The sequence below is a fragment of the Anolis carolinensis genome, chromosome 1, assembly GCF_035594765.1.
Source record: "Anolis carolinensis isolate JA03-04 chromosome 1, rAnoCar3.1.pri, whole genome shotgun sequence".
In the NCBI taxonomy this organism is placed as follows: Eukaryota; Metazoa; Chordata; class Lepidosauria; order Squamata; family Dactyloidae; genus Anolis; species Anolis carolinensis.
In genome coordinates, this window is record NC_085841.1 from 77,892,239 (window position 1) to 77,914,803 (window position 22,565).

At 39.1% G+C, this 22,565-nt stretch overlaps 1 protein-coding gene and 1 long non-coding RNA gene across 3 annotated transcripts in view; both read right to left on the reverse strand.

The window, feature by feature from the left end:
- LOC134298164 (uncharacterized) overlaps positions 1–22,305 on the reverse strand; it is a 125,316-nt gene extending 103,011 nt beyond the window's left edge. The window contains exon 1 of the long non-coding RNA XR_010005118.1: positions 313–22,305. This is a non-coding gene — a long non-coding RNA (uncharacterized LOC134298164). The remainder of the gene's footprint in view (positions 1–312) is intronic.
- sash1 (SAM and SH3 domain containing 1) overlaps positions 1–22,565 on the reverse strand; it is a 713,255-nt gene that overhangs the window by 378,050 nt on the left and 312,640 nt on the right. The window lies entirely within an intron of this gene.

The window sequence follows — 22,565 nt, forward strand, 5'->3', positions numbered from 1 at the left end:
CATAGAATCAAGTTTTGTTTCCAGCCTTGTTGTGGAATTACCTTGGACCTTGAAAGACTCTGGACATTTCCCCACACTATTGCTTGGCAATAGTGTGTGTTTCGGTTTGTTGGATTCTACTTTGAACTCTAATATCATTTATTGGACAAAACTTTTCTGGACTATATTTGACCTCATCTGATAGGTCTGCTTCTGGACTATATTTTCTACTTGTTTTTATTATTCTTATATATTTCCTTAATAAAGATATTAGATAGTTATTGGCCTCTGTGTTCGGTTCTTAGTGCTCCGTAGCCTTGGGCGTGACATCACCAAAGTCTGGCAAATCCTCTGTTTTCTGAGGGCCACAGACAGTAGAAGCACATAAAATATCGCAAATAACACCACTCACTCTGAAAACAAGGGAATTCCAGACATGAAACAATCAGGGCCAGCTAACACCTCCCAACAAAAAATTCACTCAGGGAGGAAACAGCCAGGCTTTAAAGCTGTAAGGCCATTACATGCTAATCATTTTCCCTAATTACAACATTCATCTAGGTTTGAATTGGGGGAGAGGACAAAGCTCCCACTGTTAGCCCCAGCTTCTGCCAACCCTAAAGTTCAAAAACATGCAAATGAGAGTAGATGAATAGGTACTCCTTCGGCGGAAAGGTAATGGCGCTCCATGCAGTCATGCCACATGACCTTGGAGGAGTCTACGGACAACGCCGGCTCTTCGGCTTAGAAATGGAGATGACCACAAACCCCCAAAGTCAGACACGACTCAACTTAATGTCAGGGGAAAACCTTTACCCTTTACCTTAACTACCACAGCAACGCGTGGCCGAGCACAGCTAGTACTATATAAACAATTAAAATGCTACTACATAAATCAATGGTGAGATGCACCCTTAAAATATTACAAAAATACTATAAGAGCTAGGTCTTACATAATTAAAAAACAAGTAAAATTCAGTATTATTACAACTTAAGCAAGAAACACTTTGGATAGTTACAACCACTATAATTCCGTAAAAGCATCCCCAGAACAGTCAACTGTGAAGAACCATTTAAATGCCTTACAGGCTTTTCCCTCCAAAAATGATAAAGCAAAAGTATGGATGAAGAAGATCACTTTTTAAATACTTCAGTGAATAAACAGCAATGAATTATATTTAAAGACTAACAAATAACAAGAATAAATTACTTGTAATAAGAAATGTCCCAAGCTCAGAAATGGAGTAGCTGGCAAAACTGAAAGACCAAAGGAGCTTCCACTACAAACTGGAACTGAGCTTGAATGTGTGTGCAGCCTGGGGGGGGGGGGGGGAGGGTATCATAAAAGTGTTCCTAATATTATTAGATATTCAATTCTTGATGTTCAATAAAACTAATACTTTCCTTTGTAACAAAGCTAAGAGGTTTGTTTTCCCCCTCGATGGATTGTCACCTTGACGTGGTGAGGGGCTTGCGTGTTCTAATGAACCTGCGGGCACAACCACGGGAGTCACACACTCCCAGGAGGGGCCACAGGGGAAGATCCAGACCAAGAACAATTCAAAGACCCAAAGACCTCAACGGCGGAGCAGGCGGAGAATAACATGGTACATGTTACAATGGCTGTGAAGGTGGAAGAAGGCTGCAACAGACTGAGAAGCCACTCTCGTTGTGTTAATCACACCACTGCTGGGACCTCAATCTGTGAAGACTGTGTGTTGACCGGCCGTGCACCGACCTCCACACATTAAAAAAAAAAATATCACGCACAGGCGTCTTCCAAGAAATGGAGGACCATCATCCTCGAACTACAAAGGATCGCCTAAGTAAGTAAGCAACAGGTGTTTCCTCCCTCCTTCAGCTTATAATTCAAAATTTGAATGTAGTTTTGAAAGTGTGGGAGAAAGCAATCTTTTTGTGTTGTCGAAGGCTTTTGTGGCTGGAATCACTGGGTTTCTATGGGTTTTTGTGGCTATATGGCCATGTTCCAGTAGCAATCTCTCCTGATGTTTCACTTGCATCTGTGGCTTCCATGACCCTCTGAAGATGTCAGCCACAAACGCTGGTGAAATATCAGGAGAGAATGTTATTGGAACATGACCATACAGCCCAAAAAAAATCACAGCAACCCAGCAGTCTTTTTATTATACTATTTTAGTTACAGCAAAGTTTTGAAGAACATGACAATTTTTAAAAAGATCCAAAATATTCATAACCACATAAAGTTCTTTGTAACAGAAAGGAAGCATTTTTGTGTTATAGGTACACAATTAACATATTAATTATATGCAAATGAAGTAACCCAAGTCCATGCTTTGAAGAGATGTTGTCATTCAAAGGCATTAGGAATGTTTGAAATGACTGATTTCTGCAGTCTGAATAATAAATTCTTTATGGATCATTAGACATTGTGCTAAATGATTTATAGTTCCATACATAATAACTAGATTCTGATGACTAAAAAAACAAACACACCTTCAAAAGTCAATTGAAGCTCTTCTAATGCACAGCAGTTGTTCTAGAATTGTGTAAATTTGTTCCAAAAGGGACAGTCCCTGTTCATTTTGAAAGTACAAGTCACACCTGGACGCTGGCATGAATATTCAACATGAGCAGCATTTCAAAGAAAGACCATATGGGGGGTTATTATTATTCCCATCCTACCTAAAAACAATCCAGGCTTTCAAGTAGGTTGGGTCAATAATACTGCATACATATGCACAGTTCCAATTTGATGTGCTGGTTATATGTGTTTCAGGTATCTATATTCACCTTCATCAAGCCTCACAGGAATTGGTGATTTATCTTTCCAGAAAGAGATGTATTGTATGATAAATTCACATACCTTATTCATAGCTGGGTAGAATATCAAGTCAATTGTCAGTGACAATGCTCAAAGCCCTGGTGCTTGTACCTGCAAACGCCATAACTGTAGTCTAAGGCTAATGCATTTGGAACAAGGCTTCATCTGATGATGGGAATACAAGTGGCAAACGAAGGAATGAATAGTTAAACAACAAGAGAGAGGGGTTTTGAAGTACAGTAGAGTCTCACTAATCCAAGCCTCGCTTATCCAAGCCTCTGGATAATCCAAGCCATTTTTGTAGTCAATGTTTTCAATATATCATGATATTTTGGTGCTAAATTCGTAAATACAGTAATTACAACATAACATTACTGCGTATTGAACTACTTTTTCTGTCAGATTTGTTGTATAACATGAAGTTTTGGTGCTTAATTTGTAAAGTCATAACCTAATTTGATGTTTAATAGACTTTTCCTTAATCTCTCCTTATCATCCAAGTTATTCGCTTATCCAAGCTTCTGCCGGCCCGTTTAGCTTGGATAAGTGAGACTCTACTGTACCTACAATATTTTGGCTTCTGAAGTCAACATCAGCTGTTGAAATTAAGAATATCAGAAGAGCTCTGCTAGATCACACCAAAGTGCCACCTCGTCCAGCATGCTGTTCCCACAAAGGCCAACAAGCAGCACATGAGCATAATAGCACCCTATCAGTAAATAACATATTTGACTTGGAATTTGGAAGTCCCCGGAAATCCATACTGTTCTATTTGCTTGCAAAAAAGCTGATACAGAGAACAGTGGGTTGTTTTGTTTGGGTTTTTTTGGACCAGGAGATATTCAAATACACTTAAATATATGAGTACCATATATTCCCATCAGTAGTGGAGAAATGTTTAAACCACATCCAACAGAGGTATAATCTTAGTAGTGAAAAATTAGCTTTACTATACTGCTTTACTACTATACACAAACTACTCTTCTTTCACAGATATCTTTGGAATGACCAGATGCAAATAAGGATAGCTGCAACATTTTTTAAAAACCACACAGAGCAGTAATTAAGCATCAAGGCTTTTGACGTCACGGCAACGCACAAAACAACAAAACCCAAAATCCCCCAAACTCAAAAATTGGCAACACAATCAATCATCCCTGCCTCAAGTAAGATACAACACAATTATACTAAAAACACAATCACAACACCAACAACCACAACAGGTGATGTGCGCATGTGCCACAATCCTCCCAACCCTTCCCACACGCACACAAACCCTTTTATATATACAGAACATGTACATCCACACAGAGCGACACATACAATATTTATAAGTACCTCTACACACCACTACATAACGATATAGACATAATCAATGCTTAGATCATTTAGAATTCTTTTTACCACAACACTGTATTCACTCTTCAGTCAGTAACAAGAGAGGCAACCTTCCCCCTGCTCTTCACGCGTTTTGGACTTCAACTCCCACAATACCTAACAACCTACCAGAACTGGTCACCATGGCAATGGCCAAAACTATGGAGCGACAAGCAGAAGTGCCCCTCTCTTTGTCAGAGCAAAGGCAGGGAGGCAGCCACGGAGGAAGGGGCTGTTGTTAACCTCCACGCAAGGCCAACTGGGCCTCCCTCACCCAAGGCGCCCTCCCCTACCATGCCCTCCATGACACTACCACCCTCTCCTTCAGCCACAAAGCCGCCTCCACCCACGACCGCTGGGCCCTGCTGCATCCTATGCTCTGGAGAGCTGGACGTGGTGACACTGGCTCGCTTCAACCACCCTGTCTCCTTCCGCATGAGGGCCCTCTCCAACAGCAGATACTCCGCTGTCTGCCCCGAGAAGCTCAACCAGGTACTCTTCACCCAAGCTTCAGCCCTCCCTCCAGGTGTTTTCAACTTCAACTCCCACCATTCCTAACAGCTTAACCATCTCACAGAGAAAAGGAAAAAGACTCAGGTTGTTAGGAATCCTGGGAGTTGAAGTCCAAACCACCTGTAGGGAGGACCCAACTTGCCCCACGCCTGTATCCCAGACTACAGGGAAACTACATTTAGGCCTCATCCATAGTACCTACAAAATACAGATTATCTCATTTCAACTGCATTATGTCACAGTCTACACTCAAACCCCTGCCACACAGCTATATACCCAAAATACCAAGGCACATCTCCCAATATCTCCTTTAAACTGTATTATCTACCTTGCCACTCTCAATAATATTCCTATATGACAGGGCCTTGAGTCTACACTGATGTCTAATCCAGTTCAGTCTACATTTTATACAACTATCTAGAACTGACCCCATATAATCCAATTTTAACCACCTAATATAACATTATAAATTATAATATACAAGAATTATTGTGGTATAATAATACAAAGCATATCATCTCTAAAACCAGGACACTAAATAAACAGCAATACTTGGAAAGCAAACAAATTGGGAATTCCAGAAACGAAACAATCAGGACCAGCTAACACTTCCCAACAAAGTATTCCTCCAGACAGAAAACAAACAACCTTTCAACCTACAAGACCATTAAATACTAATCAAGGTCACTAATTCCACCATTCAAACCTCCCACACCGACACTATTAATTGCTATTCAAACTGGCCAACCAAAAATTCCACAAGATACAAACCCAGGTCTTGCAACCATCAAGGCTATTCAATACTTTTCAACCACTCCAACCAACATTTCCCCTACATACAAAACCCCCAAACTCTGAAACCACAACACCTACTCTATCCCATTCAACCTGGCCTACCAAGAATACCCTATATACAAACCGACCACCCTTTTCACCTACAAAGCTATTCAGTGCCATTCAATCTAGCCAAACAAGGATTCCCCTACTAAGCAAATAACCAGGCTTCAAAGCCCTCTTTCATTCACGCTGCTACTCCAACCACTCCACAAAACGGCCAGACTTTCAGACTGCAAGGCTATTCACTCCTATTCCACAAATAATTCCGATAACAGCAACGCATGGCCGGGCAAAGCTAGTATATTATAATGTTTATAGAAGGTGCACTTCTGTCCGGACACATCTCCCTTTATGAGCCAACTAGAACATTAAGATCTGCTGGGGATATCCTGATCTTGGTCCTGCCACCTTCATAGGTGTGAATGGCGGGGACAGGGCCTTCTCGGTGGTGGCCCCTTGGCTGTGGACCTCCCTCCCCACCAAGGTTAGATCAGCCCCCTTCCTTCTAACATTTAGGAAACAACTTAAGACCTGGTTATTCAAGAAGGCATTTTGGTGAATGACAGGAATATGGAAACATGGAAGTAGCTAAAGATAACTTCAAGATCGATACAAGGCCTAAATGTTTTATGTGGTGTTTAATTATTGTTTTTAGTTTTATAATTTTAATTGGTTTTTAATTTATTGTTAATTTATTGTTATGTGTGGTTGATTTGATATGTGATGGTTTATATGTGTCATTAATCATGTTGTGAACCGCTTTGAGTCCCCCTAGGTTGAGAAAAGTGGTATACACATATAATAAATTAAAAAAATGTATTAAAAGAGCCAAAGTAAACAAGCTATGCATTTTACTAGTGGTGGTTTAGCTCAATTAACAGTGAAAGGAGAGGTAAAGAACAAGAATTGGAAAGGGTAATGTGCAACGCAAATAGAAAGTCATAAAATGACCTGCCAGAAGAGATTCGACAGCTACATCCACTGTCAGACTTCAAGAGGCAACTGAAGAACCAGGCAGAACTACCTAGCATTTTAACTTGTGAATTTTAAACTTCATTTTGTTGGTGTGATTTTGTATGTATTTTAATAGCATGTGTCTTATTGTTCTGTTTTCTCCCTGTTGTACCCAGCCTCAAGCCACAAAGAGAGGCAGGTAATAATAGGAGGAGGAGCAAGAGGAGAAGGAAATGCAGATGGAGACGGAAATGGAGAAACAGTAGGAAGAAAATAATGCAAAAAGAAGAGGTAAACCCATGGCAGCATGCAAAAGAAGAGAAGGGAAGAGGGGACTAAAGTGTAAATAATGCCATAGTCTCAGCAAGCAGGGGTAATGATGCAAGACTGGCAGCATGTGCATTTTCAACATGAAAAATGTGGCATATTTATGAGGTGTGTTTTGTTGTGTACACATACCCATATGTGTGAACTTAATAAAAGTGTCTTATAGGAAGCAATTCTCAGCAGTCTTACTTTTTTGTTACATAGGTGCTGAGCACCATGACAGCCTAGGAACTATAGTAGCAGAAGCAACAACAGCTTCAATCACAGCAATTATGGTCTCATTTATATATTTGAAATACTAAAACAATGACAAACGCTTGCATTGTTAAAATACATATTCTGTATTGGATGTTAGTGGTAACCCCTGCAGAACGGGCTGCAGAATGAATTAGCGTATGGTATGGCACCCTTAGTCTGTTACTCCTATGCATTTTCTACCCATTGCTGAGCACCACCCACCAAAGCTGAGTGTTGTTTTTATTATTCTTCCCATGTTTCTTACCTGCCTTTTGAACAAGGACTTCAGGGCAGTATACATGGAAGCCATCCCATTTTATTCTAACCCTCTGCAGGAGAATAGCCTCAGCTCAGCAACACCAGCTCAGCCATTCATTAACAGCCAATATTGTTGATGCACAGATGCTTCTGGGAGGAGGGGGGAGTACTCCCTTTTTTTTAATAAGCTGCCCATCAAGTTGAAGGTATAGCATTAGCAGAAACAAACAAATTAGTAAGGAAAAGGTCAAATCACTTCCCAGTAAACCTTATAAGACTTTTCACTGTCATTAAATCTCAGCTGAGAGCTTTATAACTTGGAAATATAATTACTGTCAGGAAACATGCCAGAGAAGCAATCAAGAGAAAGCAGAGAGCAGGAGGCCATGTCTAATTCTGACTCTGGTGCTAAAGCCAGTAATATATTCTTCTATTATGGCCAGAATTAGGTTGCTATTTATTCCTGAATGTATGGAGCACACTCAGAATGATACGAGACCACAGGGTGACTGATACATTATTGAATGTTTATTGGTGAACATTTATAAAAAGATAGCTCTTCCAGCCACAGAAAAGATACAAAATAATATTCTATATTAAGATTAATTATCAGGTTTCAGCTGAGGATGACAGTATTTATTTTTAGTTCATCTTAACACTGCAGAAAGTTTCTATTTTTCAATGTGTGCTTTCTAACAGCTTCTAAAAGAAATGCCGGAAACTTGGTAATTGGTTGATGGATGACACTGTGGAAAACATTTTAGCTATTCACTGCAGGGGAAGTGACAAGCAAAACATCTCAAGCAGAATAATTTCCCCACACCAATATGAATCTACTGGCAGAGTATCCTACTGGTATACTCTGAGATTTTCTTTCCATGAGTAGAGCCATATATGTGAATCAGGAGACCTTTGAAACCCTAATTACCAAAGAGAGGCTCGGGTGGGGTGGGGATGTCATGAGGTCTAGCACAGTCTACATGATCAGTGGTTCCACACGGAAGCTGTTGTCAAAAGATGATAGTGAAGGCAATTTTTATCAAATAACTTTTTGAAGTCTAGTGAATGTCAGAAAAGTATGTATTATTCCTAATTATATACATCACAGTTAGATTGATTCTTCTTGCTAGCATGACAGTTATGTCCTCTGTTTAGACAGAATGTGCAAGCCACCTTCTTTGTGTAGCTGCAATGGTTCTAGACATCCAGTCAGTAAAACTCCAAAACATTTTGTGTTCAGTCCCATAATGCTGACAGGAAAATGGTTTCAGGCATCTTATGCAAAGACTACTTTACAGCAAAACTGAAGTCGAGGAAACCCAAGGTGCACATACAGTGCAGAACAAATAGCACAGGTAGGGAAAGATACAACAAAACACCACATCATATATGTAACTAAAACAGTACCTGGATTTTTAAAAAACTCTGATTCTATTTTTGTTCTATTATTGCTACAGCTAAAGGTAGGATTACTACTGTAATTAAGAATTATAAACATATCTTATCAGAGGGCACTAATAAGTGTCTTAGATAAATTAAAAGGTTTAAGCTAAGATCTGATTATAGTTTGAATACTTGCTATGTTCCTATACAAGGATTAGAAATGCACAGAGTAATAAAGTATTCCTATATGGAACTGTATAAGCTACACATTTTTCTCACCCCATGACTCTTCAATATCTATCACTCATTAAAAGAAAATAAGCAGATTTTGTCAGTCCTAAACCTTGACCATGGTAGCACTGCAGCTACAATCTTGTAAGAGTTACAATTGTCATTAGATGCTTTGAGAGGACAGAGATCATTACAGGTGTAAACTGGATGTAGGTTACACACATCTAAATTATGGGTACTACAATACATCCTGCATAGTATCTCACCTGAAAAGGGGTCAAAAATTATGGCTGGCAGCTTAAGCTTCTGAGCAGTAGCAAATGGTTCATTTGTACAAACTACTGCATTGCCTTCCAATCATGTTTCTAGGCACAGTGTGTTGGCAATGACCATTAAAGCTTTTTATAGTTTAGAATATCTGAAAAATAATAGACTGCCCACACATTCAGCAGAGGTCCTTTTCTATGATCCAACAAGATCTGAAATACAGTGGAATCTCGACTTAAGAGCATCATAACTTAAGGGTGTTTTGAGTTAAGAGTTGTTGCTTGGCCTGGGTTTTTCTTTGATATAAAAGCAGAATTTTGAATTAAGAACTAGCACCCAAGGGAGTGCTAGAGCAAGAGTACAAGGCTTTAGGATTTCAAGGGAGCAGCCTCTGTGCCTCATGCTCTTGTCCGCTTTGGGAGATTGATTTCTGCTTTGCTCTTGTCTCCTTTGAGGAATTTTGGGTTAGTTGATTTTTGTGAACAGATCAATAGTCTTTCAATGCATTTCAATGGGAAACTTCACTTTGAGATAAGAGCATTTTGAGTTAAGAGATCAGTCACTGAACAAATTAAATTCTTAAGTCAATGTATCACTGTACATACAATTGGGGAGGATTTTTTTTCAGGACCTATGCCAACTTTGCAAGTCCTTCAAAGGGGAAGCACACTTTGTTATCAATACAATGATTTTAGCCACATTAAAGAAAAATGTTACATGAGATATCTTTAAAATTTTATGGAAGCTATTCCAATTATCTTAATAGATGTTCTTTTGTTCCTTTCTTGGCCTCTTTAATTTTGCATCCTCTACTGACCTTTTGTGGGAGTCTACTATAGGCCCACCTGTCAGACAGAAATCTTAGTTGATGCCTTCTTAAAACAAATGACTAAATATTCAAAAAGGAGAGAGGCAGTAACTATGGGAAACTTCAAACATCCTAATTATTGGCTGGAAGTCACATTCTGCCAAAAGTATAAGGTCCAACAAGTTTTTCACTAACCATGCAAACAATTTCATTGTACAAAAGTAAGAAGAGGATCAGTTAGTTTTGATTTGATCCCAGCAAACAAAGAGGAATTGGCCAAGGTAGTGAAAATAGGGCGAGATTTTGGATGTAAAAATCTATGTTCTCTTGGAATTTATTGTGCAAATGAAGGGAAAAGTGAAATGTAGTTAGACACTCACACTGGTCTTCAAGAAAGCTGTTTTCATTGTGTTCACAGAAATACTGGATGAGATCAAATGGGCATAAATACTCAGAGGCAAGGGGGTTTGTGATGCATGGGAGTTTCTTAAATAAGAGATATTAAAAGCACAAGGGCAAACAATTCTAACAAGGAATAAAAGTAGGAGGTTTATAAAGAAACCAGGGTGAATGGACAAAGAACATTCTAATGAGCTGGGATTAAAAGGAAACAAACATGCACAGATAATGGAACAACAAGAAAATACCAAAGAGGAATGCAAAATGTGCATATTTAATGAATTGCCAATACTTGTAGGGGAAAGCAAGAGCTTAAAATGAGCTCAGGTTAACTGACACCATTAATAATAAAAGCTTTTTTCCATTTTTGTTCGAAGAAAGCAGAAGAACAAGAGACGATGGTAGAATACTAACTGGGGACATAGGAAAGAGTTAATAATACCTTATTTGCTTCAATAATCTCCCAACACGAAAAGTGTTCAAACTCATGAAAATCATGCAGTAAGAGGACTACAGTCCAGAACAGGTAAAAAAGATAGCAAAGAAATATCTAGTTACTCAAAATGAATTTAAGTCTCCAAGGCCATAAAAACCGCATTGAATTAATAATTCCCCAGAAGATAGGAACAGATTTCAAATTAACCTTGAAAGACTGAAGAATGAATTTCAACAGGGAGAAGAGTAACATAGTACGCTGAGGGCGGGAAAATGTAATATACAAATATAAGATGGTTGACACCAACTTAAAAACAGCACGTGCAAAAAGAATCTAGGAGTCTTAGTAGGCTGCATGTTAAACATGACTCAGCAGTGGGGTACAGCGGTTAAAACATCAACACAATTCTGTGATACAACAGGAGTAGAATGTCCTGAGGGACATATTAGTGCCACTCTATTCTGCTTTGGTCAGACCTCGGCAAGAATACTGTGTTCATTTCTGGACCACACAGTACAAAAAAGCTATTAACACGCTGGAAAGTTTCTAGAGAAGAACAACCAAGATGACCACGGGTCAGGAAACAGCCTTTTGAGGAATGACTGAAGGAGTTGGGTATGTTTAAGTTTGGGGACAAAAAGACAGGTGACATGTAAGCTATCTTTAAACATCTGAGGGAGTGTCATGGAAAAAATGGAACCAGCTAGTTTTCTGCTTGTGAGACTAGAACACAAACTTATACATTCAAATTACAGGAAAAGAGATTTAATCTATATATTTGGAAGAATTTTTTTTCTTGAAAGAGCTATTCAGCTGTGGAATAGACTGTCCTGGATGCATTTACATAGAGGTGTGATTGGTATCTTCCAGGAAGGTTTTAGTTGTGTATTCTTGAAAAGTGAGAACTTGAACACATTCCTTGTGTTCCCTTCCAACTCTTAAGGTTCTATGAAACTGTTTCTATTTGGATTGCTGTTTCATTTTGGATTTGTATGAGATTTTTCCCATTGCATTCAGTGTTCAAAAGGAAAATATACCCACAAAAGTATGATTTATTTAGAAACCGATTTGATGAAAAGGTTTGATCAGAAAGGGAATGTTTTTGATGTTTTTTACTGGGATAATTGTTTTATTGCTTTGTTACTGTTATTTGTTTGTTTTATCGGGCCTGGCCCCATGTAAGCCGCCCCGAGTCCCTTCGGGGAGATGGGGCGGGGTATAAAAATAAAGTTATTAAAGGGAATAATAAATCACCATGTAATTTTACCATTGCTCCTGTACGCTCTAAACTAATATAAGCAAATGTGTTTAAAATGGAAAACTATAGATCTTTAACATTATGCATACATAACAAACAGATGAAAAGTATGTAAAATGACCATGAGCTTTGAAAAAGCTCACTCAGAAGTAGGGCACAGCAAACAACAACAACAACAACAACAACAACAACAACAATAATAATATCTGCCTAGAAGATCAGGTGGCAGAGGACTCTTACAAGTCAAACAAGCAGTCAAAGAAGAAGAACATGCCCTGGCAGAATATGTAAAGCAAAGTGAAGAACCTGCTTTGATTGAAGTAAAAAATCAGAAACTCCTCAAAGCACAGCAGACAAAAAAACAGTACAAGAAAACCACACTACAAACTAGAGCTGACAGCTGGCACAACAAAACATTGCATGGAAAGTTCCTTGACAAAATTGAAGGAAAAGCTGACAAGGAGAAGACCTGGCTCTGGCTCACGAATGGGACCCTGAAGAAGGAGACAGAAGGCCTGATCCTTGCAGCCCAGGAGCAAGCCATCAGAACAAATGCAATTAAGGCCAAGATCGAAAAAACAGCTGATGACCCAAAATGCAGACTGTGCAAGGAAACTGACGAAACCATTGATCATATCCTCAGCTGCTGTAAGAAAATCGCACAGACAGACTACAAACAGAGGCACAACTATGTGGCCCAAATGATTCATTGGAACTTATGCCTCAAGTACCACCTCCCAGCAGAAAAGAACTGGTGGGATCACAAACCTGCAAAAGTATTGGAAAATGAGCACGCAAAGATATTGTGGGACTTCCGAATCCAGACTGACAAAGTTCTGGAACACAACACACCAGACATCACAGTTGTGGAAAAGAAAAAAGTTTGGATCATTGATGTTGCCATCCCAGGTGACAGTCGCATTGATGAAAAACAACAGGAAAAACTCAGCCGCTATCAGGACCTCAAGATTGAACTGCAAAGACTCTGGCAGAAACCAGTGCAGGTGGTCCCACTGGTGATGGGCACACTGGGTGCCGTGCCAAAAGATCTCAGCCGGCATTTGGAAACAATAGACATTGACAAAATCACTATCTGCCAACTGCAAAAGGCCACCCTGCTGGGATCTGCACGCATCATCCAAAAATACATCACACAGTCCTAGACACTTGGGAAGTGTTCGACTTGTGATTTTGTGAAACGAAATCCAGCATATCTATCTTGTTTGCTGTGTCATACAATATAATAATAATAATAATAATAATAATAATAATAATAATAATAATAATAATAACAACAACTTTATTTTTATACCCCGCCCCATCTCCCCGAAGGGACTCGGGGCGGCTTACATGGGGCCTTGACAGATTGTTCCCTCTATGATGACCAACACAAGTCATGCTACAGAAAGGGGACAAGAACAACCAAAGGTAAACACTGGACCACTGCATCCGCTTGAGTATTTGCCAGTCTCCAATGGATCTCCTAGCTGTGAATTGCCCTTGTTAGATGAGAATGCAGGGGAGCTGATGGAAGAAACAGAGAAGGTATTTGGAAGACTGAAAGAAGATGGCAGAGGACAAAGCTTTGGTCCTGCTACCTGAAGCAAAAATGCCAGCAGCAATAAGGAAATTTTGCCAGCAAGGGCTATTGCTGGTGTCTGCCATTTATATTCCCTCACAATGCCCCTGACAGTGCCATCCTAGGTCTCAGAGAAGTGGAGTGAGTTGTCTGGATGGCCACTAAGAAATACCAATGGTACTAAGATCTGGAGTCAGGGTGATTTTGAATTACCTGCCTTGAAAACTAAGGGCTGGTTCAGGTGTTCTCACTATACCTAAGGAAATAAAGTGTGAATGTGACAAATAGATGTCTGAACGTGTTTGTCATACAGGTGCTTTCATCAGAGAGCTGGAATTGCTGTAGCTCCATGCTTGAATGCGTGCATGCTTGTTGGCAAGACTCAGTGTTTCGCTATGAGATATATAGGATAGCCTTACAGTAACCTTGACAATGAGAGGAATGAAATTGTGGCACTTGGAGCTGTCATAAATCCCTGTTATGGCCACTTGAAAGATAGCTAAATTGTCTTTAGAATTACTTGGGGAGACCTTATCATCTTCAATCGTCTTTTTGAGCCATAGTGGTACATATTAAAGAATCACCTTCAGGTCTATTAATTAGTACGATTTCCCAATATTGAGTTTAAATATCTAGTATAAGAATGTAAATGTTTGAGATTTTCTCTCTAAATCTCAAACCAGAGAAAAGCAAGCACCTGTTATTTGATGTCCCCGCCCCCAATGGAAAGATATAACATTTTTGTCTTCCAATTTTTTTAACACTACAGGCAGTCCCCAAGTTATAGACAAGACAAGTTCTGTAGGTTTGTTCTTAAGTTGCATTTACATGTAAATCAGAACTTGTACATATTTAACTGTAACTCCAGCCAAACTATATTTTAAAGCTTTGGATAGCATATAGGTTAACACCCCTGTGGGGTTTGTTTTGCTGTTTGTGCCCCTGTTCAGCAGATTTCACCTCACTTTCTCTCCTGTGATCATTAGATTTTGAAAAATGTGGCTTGTTGTAGAAACAAGGATTGATGAGAAAGCTTCATGATAACTCTTTCCCCATGATAACTCTTTCAGGAGTGAATTTCCCTTCCTAGAGATAGATTTCTCTCACTTTCTGTTTTCTTACCCCCATTTGTAACTATGAGCTGTTTGTAAGTTGAATCTTTGTAACTCAGGGACTGCCTGGATTCCTTCTGATTTCACAATACACAAAAATTGTTACATATTCATAAACTTGCCCCCAAAATCCTTGTTATACCCCAGCCACCTTTGGCTTCTGAACCTGATCCAGAAATGAACTTTGACCAAGATGAGGCTTATTCTGACTTTTTACCTAGTCCACAGATATCTTTTTAGTTACAGCTGCTGGCTGTTGATAGCTTAGATGATTCCTTAATTGGGAGAGAAAGTGAAAATATTACTCCAATGGCTGAACCAGATGTTCTTAGTTTCCCAGAAAATGTGTCCTTCAACAGAAGGGAGTTTCTGCATTGCCAGAGATCTGAAAAACAAGGACTCCGCTTGGCATCTCGAGGGGATAATGGATAGAAGGTTTTCCCTTGGGAACCTTTAGGGAGTTTGGCTTCTCTGGTTTGTGAACAATTTGGGTTCCATAAAAGTGTTTTACACCGTGGACACTTTGCGGTTTCAACGGTGCGATTTCCTGAGAAAGGTTCACCAACTCTAGCTCCTGTTTCTTCCAAGCCAAGTTTCCAGATCTTGGCAGCCAAACTGAGCCGCAACTCCTGAGTAGACCTGGAGTAAGTCTACTTCCTTGCTTTGTTCCTGAAACAAGTTTTGCCTCAGTTTCTTCTTGTTCCTGCTTTGATATCAAGAACTTTCTAGTGACTTTGGACTTTGTTATTCAGTTTTGCTCCCTTGTTGTTCCCCGCTCAAGAACTTTCCAACAGTTTTGAGCGTGTTTCGGTTTTTAGACTTTGGATAATAATATTGGACATTTCCCCTCAATTCTTTCGACCAATTCATACCTTTTCATAAAGGACTATTATTTGCTCAAGCTTTCTACCTATTCATTCTTGAATTTATAATTGTTTTAATAAAGATATTATATGATTATTGGTCTCTGTCTGGTTTCCAGTGCTCACGCTGCCTTGGGGTACAACAATCCTGTTTCAAAAAAAAAAAAAAAAAAAAAAGGAAAACCCAACACACATTAGCTTATCTACCCGGATTCTGCCCAGGTGTCGGAGGGGCTGCTACCCCTTGCTTTCATCCCTTCATTCTCTTTCCCACACTCATACCGTTTACTGTTACTTCCTCTTCCTTTCTTCCTTACCTCCTTTTTCTTCCTTTCCCCTTCCCCACACTTCCTTCTCTTTCCTTTCTTTTTCTCCTTCCCTTTGCTTCCCCAGCTCTAAGGGGCTTGCCACACAACGTATCCATGGCAATATGGTTCTCTTTGTGGCTCTTTCCTTCCTTCCTTCCTCCCTCCCTCCCTCCCCTCCCCTCCCCTCCCCTCCCCTCCCCTTATACACATGTCACCTTTCTTTTCCAGTGATATCACAAAGGATCACATCACCTAGCCACAGCCAATCCAGTGACATCACAAAGGGCCACTGGATTGTGTCTTAGTAACAGACTTTGTGGTACAGACAGACAGATACAGACAGACAGATTGACATACTTTGACTTTTATATATTGAGGGTGGCCAAACAGTGTCCCCTAAAAACACGGGAAGAATTGCTACAAACGGCAAAAAACATGAGATTTTCAGGTGCCAGTTCTAGCATGAAAATGCAGATATGTGAATCTCTGTATGTCTCTACACTCAGAAAATATTGATTTTTTATGTTGGTATGTTTGTGGGCTATACATGTTGGTTCCTGATTGGTTGTATGCTAAAACCATGGCAACAGTTGACTAGAGGGCAAAAACTTTATCCTGGTAAGAGAAACTTCATTCTCCACATGTTTAATGAAGTTTGGGACACAAAACAAATGTTTTGCCATGTATTCAACTTCCCCCATGTTTTTATGATAAAAGCCATGAGGAACAGACATGTATAACCCAGGAACATCACCCTGTTGTTTCCAGGCAAAAGTACATGGCTCAACTTGTCTGCACAGATTGCCACACAGCCTCTATAATCCAGGAATGCAATTTATAACATTATTTGCATATTCATACCTTAAGTTTCGTTTAAAAAATGCTGAAATTTCCAGTGGACGCTCCACAGTGGCCATCTTGGGGGCTGCAAAATCCCAGGACAAAGCAGTATGTGTGGATAATGGAGGCAGAAATCCTGGGACCAAGAAGTCTTTATGTGGACCTTAAATCTGGGGGAGAGGGGTTGCCCCTGACTAAAACCTGCAATTTGGTGCTGTCTGGAAGCGCCCCTAGATTACCAACCAATCTCATAGCTTATCCATACAGGAAATATGATATAAGTTTTCAATTCATGCATATCTTTATGAGATGTATGAGATCCTCATCATAAATAAACAGTTCATGAAGAGGTTGCACTATGGTTGCCAGGGGTCCCTTATTTGAAGGGATATTCCTTATTAGGGGTTCAGAAGTTTACTAGTTTATGGAGCTGGCAGGTATCCATGATATATGGGTTGTATCCTATTTGAGAGTTAGAACATCTTTCCTTTTACACCAACTGAATGAGATGCCAAACAATTCAATATTTTGAAGTGTGGACCTTTCATGATGGCAGAAATGGGTGCATCATGTAATTTATGAATGAATGTGGATGTACATTAATTTTACAGAGAAATGCATGGTCAAGTGAATTGAAATCAATACTTTTATTTGGATTTAACACTGAACTTGTTAATAGCTCCTTCCTGATTGCCAAATCTGCAAATCAAGCTTTACCTTATTGATACTTTGAAAACTTGAAAAAATTAGGTACATTCCACAAGCTGTTTCTTGTAGGCTCTTTTTATATGGAACACGCCCCTCCTTCTGTGCCTCTGATGCTCAAAGAGTGATTAAGCTGGAGTACATGGGGATCAAAAGTATGTGCATAGGACAGCTGGTCCTGTTAAATTTAGTTAGTCTATGTTAAATAAGTTAAGCACAGAATTAGGACCTCATCTAGTGGATCAATTTTATAGTTTCTTTAAAGCATTAATTTCAAAACATAATACAACACAAAATATATTTCATTTGTTTCTGAGCCAACTGAAAATAGGCCTATGTTAGGATATAATAAAATTCGAGGCAGTGTAATTGTCCTAATAAATGTGATCTGAAAATATCATTTCAGGGTATGGCAATGAGAGCATGATTGGTACAAATTAGTGCAGGTAAATACTAATGCTTTTAGTGGGAACCCAATCAACTCCAAGCACTGTTGCTTAGCAAGGCAATGTGTCACTGCTAAGTTACCTCATACTGGTTTATCCATGGGACATTAAGCAGGCCAAGTAAAACAAGGCAATCTAAAATGTATCATTCAGTGGTTCAATATAACGGCTGCCCATATTGGTTCTATACAGTGTTGCATGAAGACACAAACCCTGTTCTGAGGGCTACATATATTCTTCCCTTGGATTACTAGCCATTTTCCTACATATATTCATAAACATTATACTTCATAAGGAAAAAATAAAGCTAAAAGCTCATTATAAATCCTTTTATATTAAATTTACCGGTCTACAGAGTACAGTGATAAGCTTTCTGACCTCAATCCCTTTGGATGTGACTTCACAAATGAATGCAACTAATGTGCTTTTTGCTTTATGGAATGTGATTCAGGCTAATCCCACCAAAAATGTGATGTGGTGAAGGTGAGGTCATGGACTACGGTCAACAAAAGCATGTGCTAATAAAATACATGTGTATGCAAAAATGAGAGCAATAACTTAATAGATGCCTGGGGAGACACACACGAAAGGAAGAAAATGCTGTGGAGGGAAATCTCAATTTCAATAAGGTATTTGATAAGATCCCCTCGTTCAATATTCCAGGAAATAAGCCAGCAAGTGTGGACTAGACAATAAATAATAAATAAATAACATTATGTATATTCTGCCCTATCTCCCTGAGGGGGCAATGCCACTGTTAGGTGGATTTATAATGGACTGATTGACAAAACCCAAAAGGTACTCATCAATTACTCCTCTTCATCCTGGAGAGAAGTGATTAGTGGGATATTGTAGGGTTCTGTCCTGGGCCCGGTGCTATTCAACTTGGATGGTGGAACAGGGATGTGCTGAGAAAATTTACAGATGACATCAAATTAGGTGGGTACTATTATCCCAATAGGACAGGACCAGAATTTAAATGTTCTTAAGGGATTGAGGAACTGGGCCAAAACTACACAAACGAACTTCAAAAAGGGGAAATGTAAATACTACACTGTAGCAGAAAAAGAAATGCATAGATATCAACAGTGTCATGTGGCAGCTAAAAAACCTATGTGATTCTAGGCTTTATCAATAGGGATATAATGTTTTGACTGATAGAAGTAATGATACACCTCTACTGTGCTTTGGTCAGATCTTACCTGGAATACTGTGTCCAGTTCTAGGCATCATAATTCAAGAATGATATTTACAAGCTGGAACATGACCAAAGGAGGGGTGGATTAGGGAGCTAGGTATGTTTAACATGGAGGAGAGCAGGTTAAAAGTGGGCATAACAATGGTTAAATATTAGAAAGGATATCTGGTTGAAGATGGAACCAGCTTGTTTTCTGTTGCTCCAGAGTAATAGATTTAAACTACAGGAGAAAGAGATTCCATCTAAACATTAAGAAGGACTAGAGTGTGTGTGCATTAGAAGAATCCAAAAGTAAATCAGCATCAATTTTTAGACATAGAGCTATATTGATACAGTACCGATTGTGTATCCTTTATAAAAATAATGCTTGAGACAGATGTGTTTCAGGTTTTGGAGTGGCTATATTTACATACACATATATAATGAAATACCTTGGAGTAAAGACCTAAGTCTAAACACAAAAGTAATTTATGTTTCACATACACCGTATTTTATACATAGTGTGAAGAATATTTTAAAAATAATTTTATGAATGAAACCAAGTTTGTATACACTGAACCATCAGAAAGCAAATATAATAGTATCTCATTGAGCCACGTGGACAATTTTGGAGAATTTCAGAATTTCAAATTCTGGATAAGTAATGCACAATCTTCACATGTAAACAGTTTACAAACAATGTTTTCTATGAAAATATTCTGCAAGATTATTTTTCTAAAAATAATGTTTTCCTCCTGAAACATTGCACACGTTTTGTATTTGCAGTCCTTTTGGTGTCCCCTGCTCTGATAGTGTCACAGTTTAGTGTCACAGATAGTGTCACCGCACAATCTGACAACCCCACATCCTCCTAGTGATGTCACTGCCTTGAGGGCAGTGTGACTCTATCCAAACCAGGGTGAGTCCCATATCCACCAACAGACATGTATTATAAGGAAAAAATGACTCTTGTCTGGACTGAACTTCCATTAGTGATCTGAAACAGCAATTCCTCTGCTTTATAGGAGGTTGCTGAAAGCAAACAAAAGAGCAAGATTGCACCAGCATAACAATCACATCTTACTTCATTCCATTTTACATGAATATGAGAAAGAGCCAAAGATAAGATGAGACCCTGCTGGCTCCCACAGCACAAATGTCATGAGAGTTGTCTCCCAGCATCATTTTTGTTTCTGAAGTGTACATAAAAGGAAGCAGACTCATAGTGGAAGAAACAGGGCAGAAGCTGTGCTGGCTGCTGTTCAAGCCAGTTAAATCTATCTTCTTGTACAAACCAACAAAAACAACAAGAATCCAGGATTCTTAAATATCACTTCAGATCACTGGACTTCGAAACATAGTTCTAATTATTTTATTCTTATGTATTATGAATAAGCACTCTATAAAATGCAGTCAAACAAAGATCAATGGAATGCTCCCTCCAGGAATCCTTTTGTAGCCCAAATATAACTAGCAAATGGCTCAAGACAAACTTGGATAGCTAGAGAGATGAGATCATGAGGGTCCTTCTACACATGGCTGAAACCCCCAAAGTAATCGGATTAAAAGGGTGTGTGTGTGGCTAAACCAGGCATGGTCAAACTTTGGCCCTCTAGGTGTTTTGGAATTCAACTCCCACAATTCCTAACAGCCTATCAGGGGTCGAAGTCCAAAATACCTGGAGGGCCAAAGTTTGACCATGCCTGGGCTAAACGATATTTAGCCAAAGTGCAGGTGTTAAAAAGGTGTGCTTAAAACCTGATTTTGCAAGAAAAACGTGCACCTTTAATTGACTGTATATCCCTGCAATCATGCAAAAAATGTGTTTTCCTTCCCTTCCCCGTGTGGACCGCTCCAGTGCCTGTGTGCTTTTTAAAAGCCCAAAACAGCTGATCACCTGATTGGGTTGTCAAAACATGGAGCCACAGACACACAGGTGGCTCAACAGAAGCACAAGTATAAAGCAATTAGAACTCTCTGAAACTCTTTCTTTTAAGCTTTATGATATTAAAAAGAGCTTGAATTAACAATTGGGTGAAGAGAGAGATCTGACAGAAGGGATTTAAAAAAAATAGTTGACTCCTTTATGTACTGGACCTCATATGCGAATCTGCTTGTGCTTACATTAAGAGATTTGCATGTGCACATATGAGGTTCAGTGCATAACAAAGTGATTTTTTTAAAAACCAACTTCCACCAGATGTCCCTTGTCTGCCCTCCATCTTGATCTGCTTTAAAAAAAGAGGTTAGTGAGGATAGCAGGGAAGTATTTCCCAGGACTGACAGATCTGTTTGTGGATGTGCTGTCAGGTCCCAGGATTTTCAAACCCATTTTTAAAACACACATTTTGCCACTGTCTGGAAGCACCCTGAGTTTCAGTCTGGCATGATTTAATATTACCTCTATTAGGAACAGCTATTTCTTTCTCAGGTGTTTCAACAAAGCAAAATTCTGCCATGTCCTACATGTTTAACAAGAAATGCATTTGCATGCATGTATGACTAATTTCAACTGCATTTAGGTTCAGTTATGCAGAGCCCTGCTGTTTATCTTTCCCCCCTTCTTGTACCTACAGCATTTAATTTATATGGGAAGCCAGTCATATTAAAAGCATAGAACAAAATCTGTCAGAGCAACTAATGAATAATAATGTGCCACCACAAAATAACACAGGCTAGGATTCAATGAACCCTGTGGTGTGACATTTATAATATACTCATATTATAATCAAATAGATACTAATTCTAGACAACACAGTATAAGACAGGCATTTCAAAAGCTCTGGCAAATAGTACTATACAGCCAATCAGAAACAGCTAAATTAAATTCAAAGAAATCTAATATTCTAAGCACCAAACTACTACACTTGATGGTTGCCAGTAAAAACCAGCAGTAGTCTGTGAGCAATATTACACATGCAGAGAACTAAATGTTAAAAGCTTACCACTCATGTAACTACCAGGATTTATGGGATCTTAATGCTCAGAAAATTTTAGAAGACCAACTGTGAATTCATATCTAATGAATTCCAAAATTAACTCGCAGAAATAAAACCTGCAAAGCTAAATACCAATATAGGCCAAAGAATTCAGCAAGCTTAACTAGATAGGCTCCCCAGATAGAACTAATTTACAGAGAGAAGGAGATCAGTATAATTACTCTATGAAGAGCACTTACCACAGTAATCAAACACTCTTGCAGCATCAGTGAATGAGAAAACTTCCACTTACCTAGGAAAAACCAACAAAAACAGTGTTAAACCACCTTTTTGGAAGAAACGTTTCTGCCACCACAAACACTCTTGACTCCCCCCAACCAAAAAGGTAGATGCATCATGTAAATTGAATTCAAACTTTACAAAATAATTTGAAAAAAGGGCAATATGTGCCAAGATTCTAAGCAAATTCTTCAGGTCCTTTTAATAGATGCAGAGAATGCTGCACCCATCAGCTGAACTCTCAACCTCA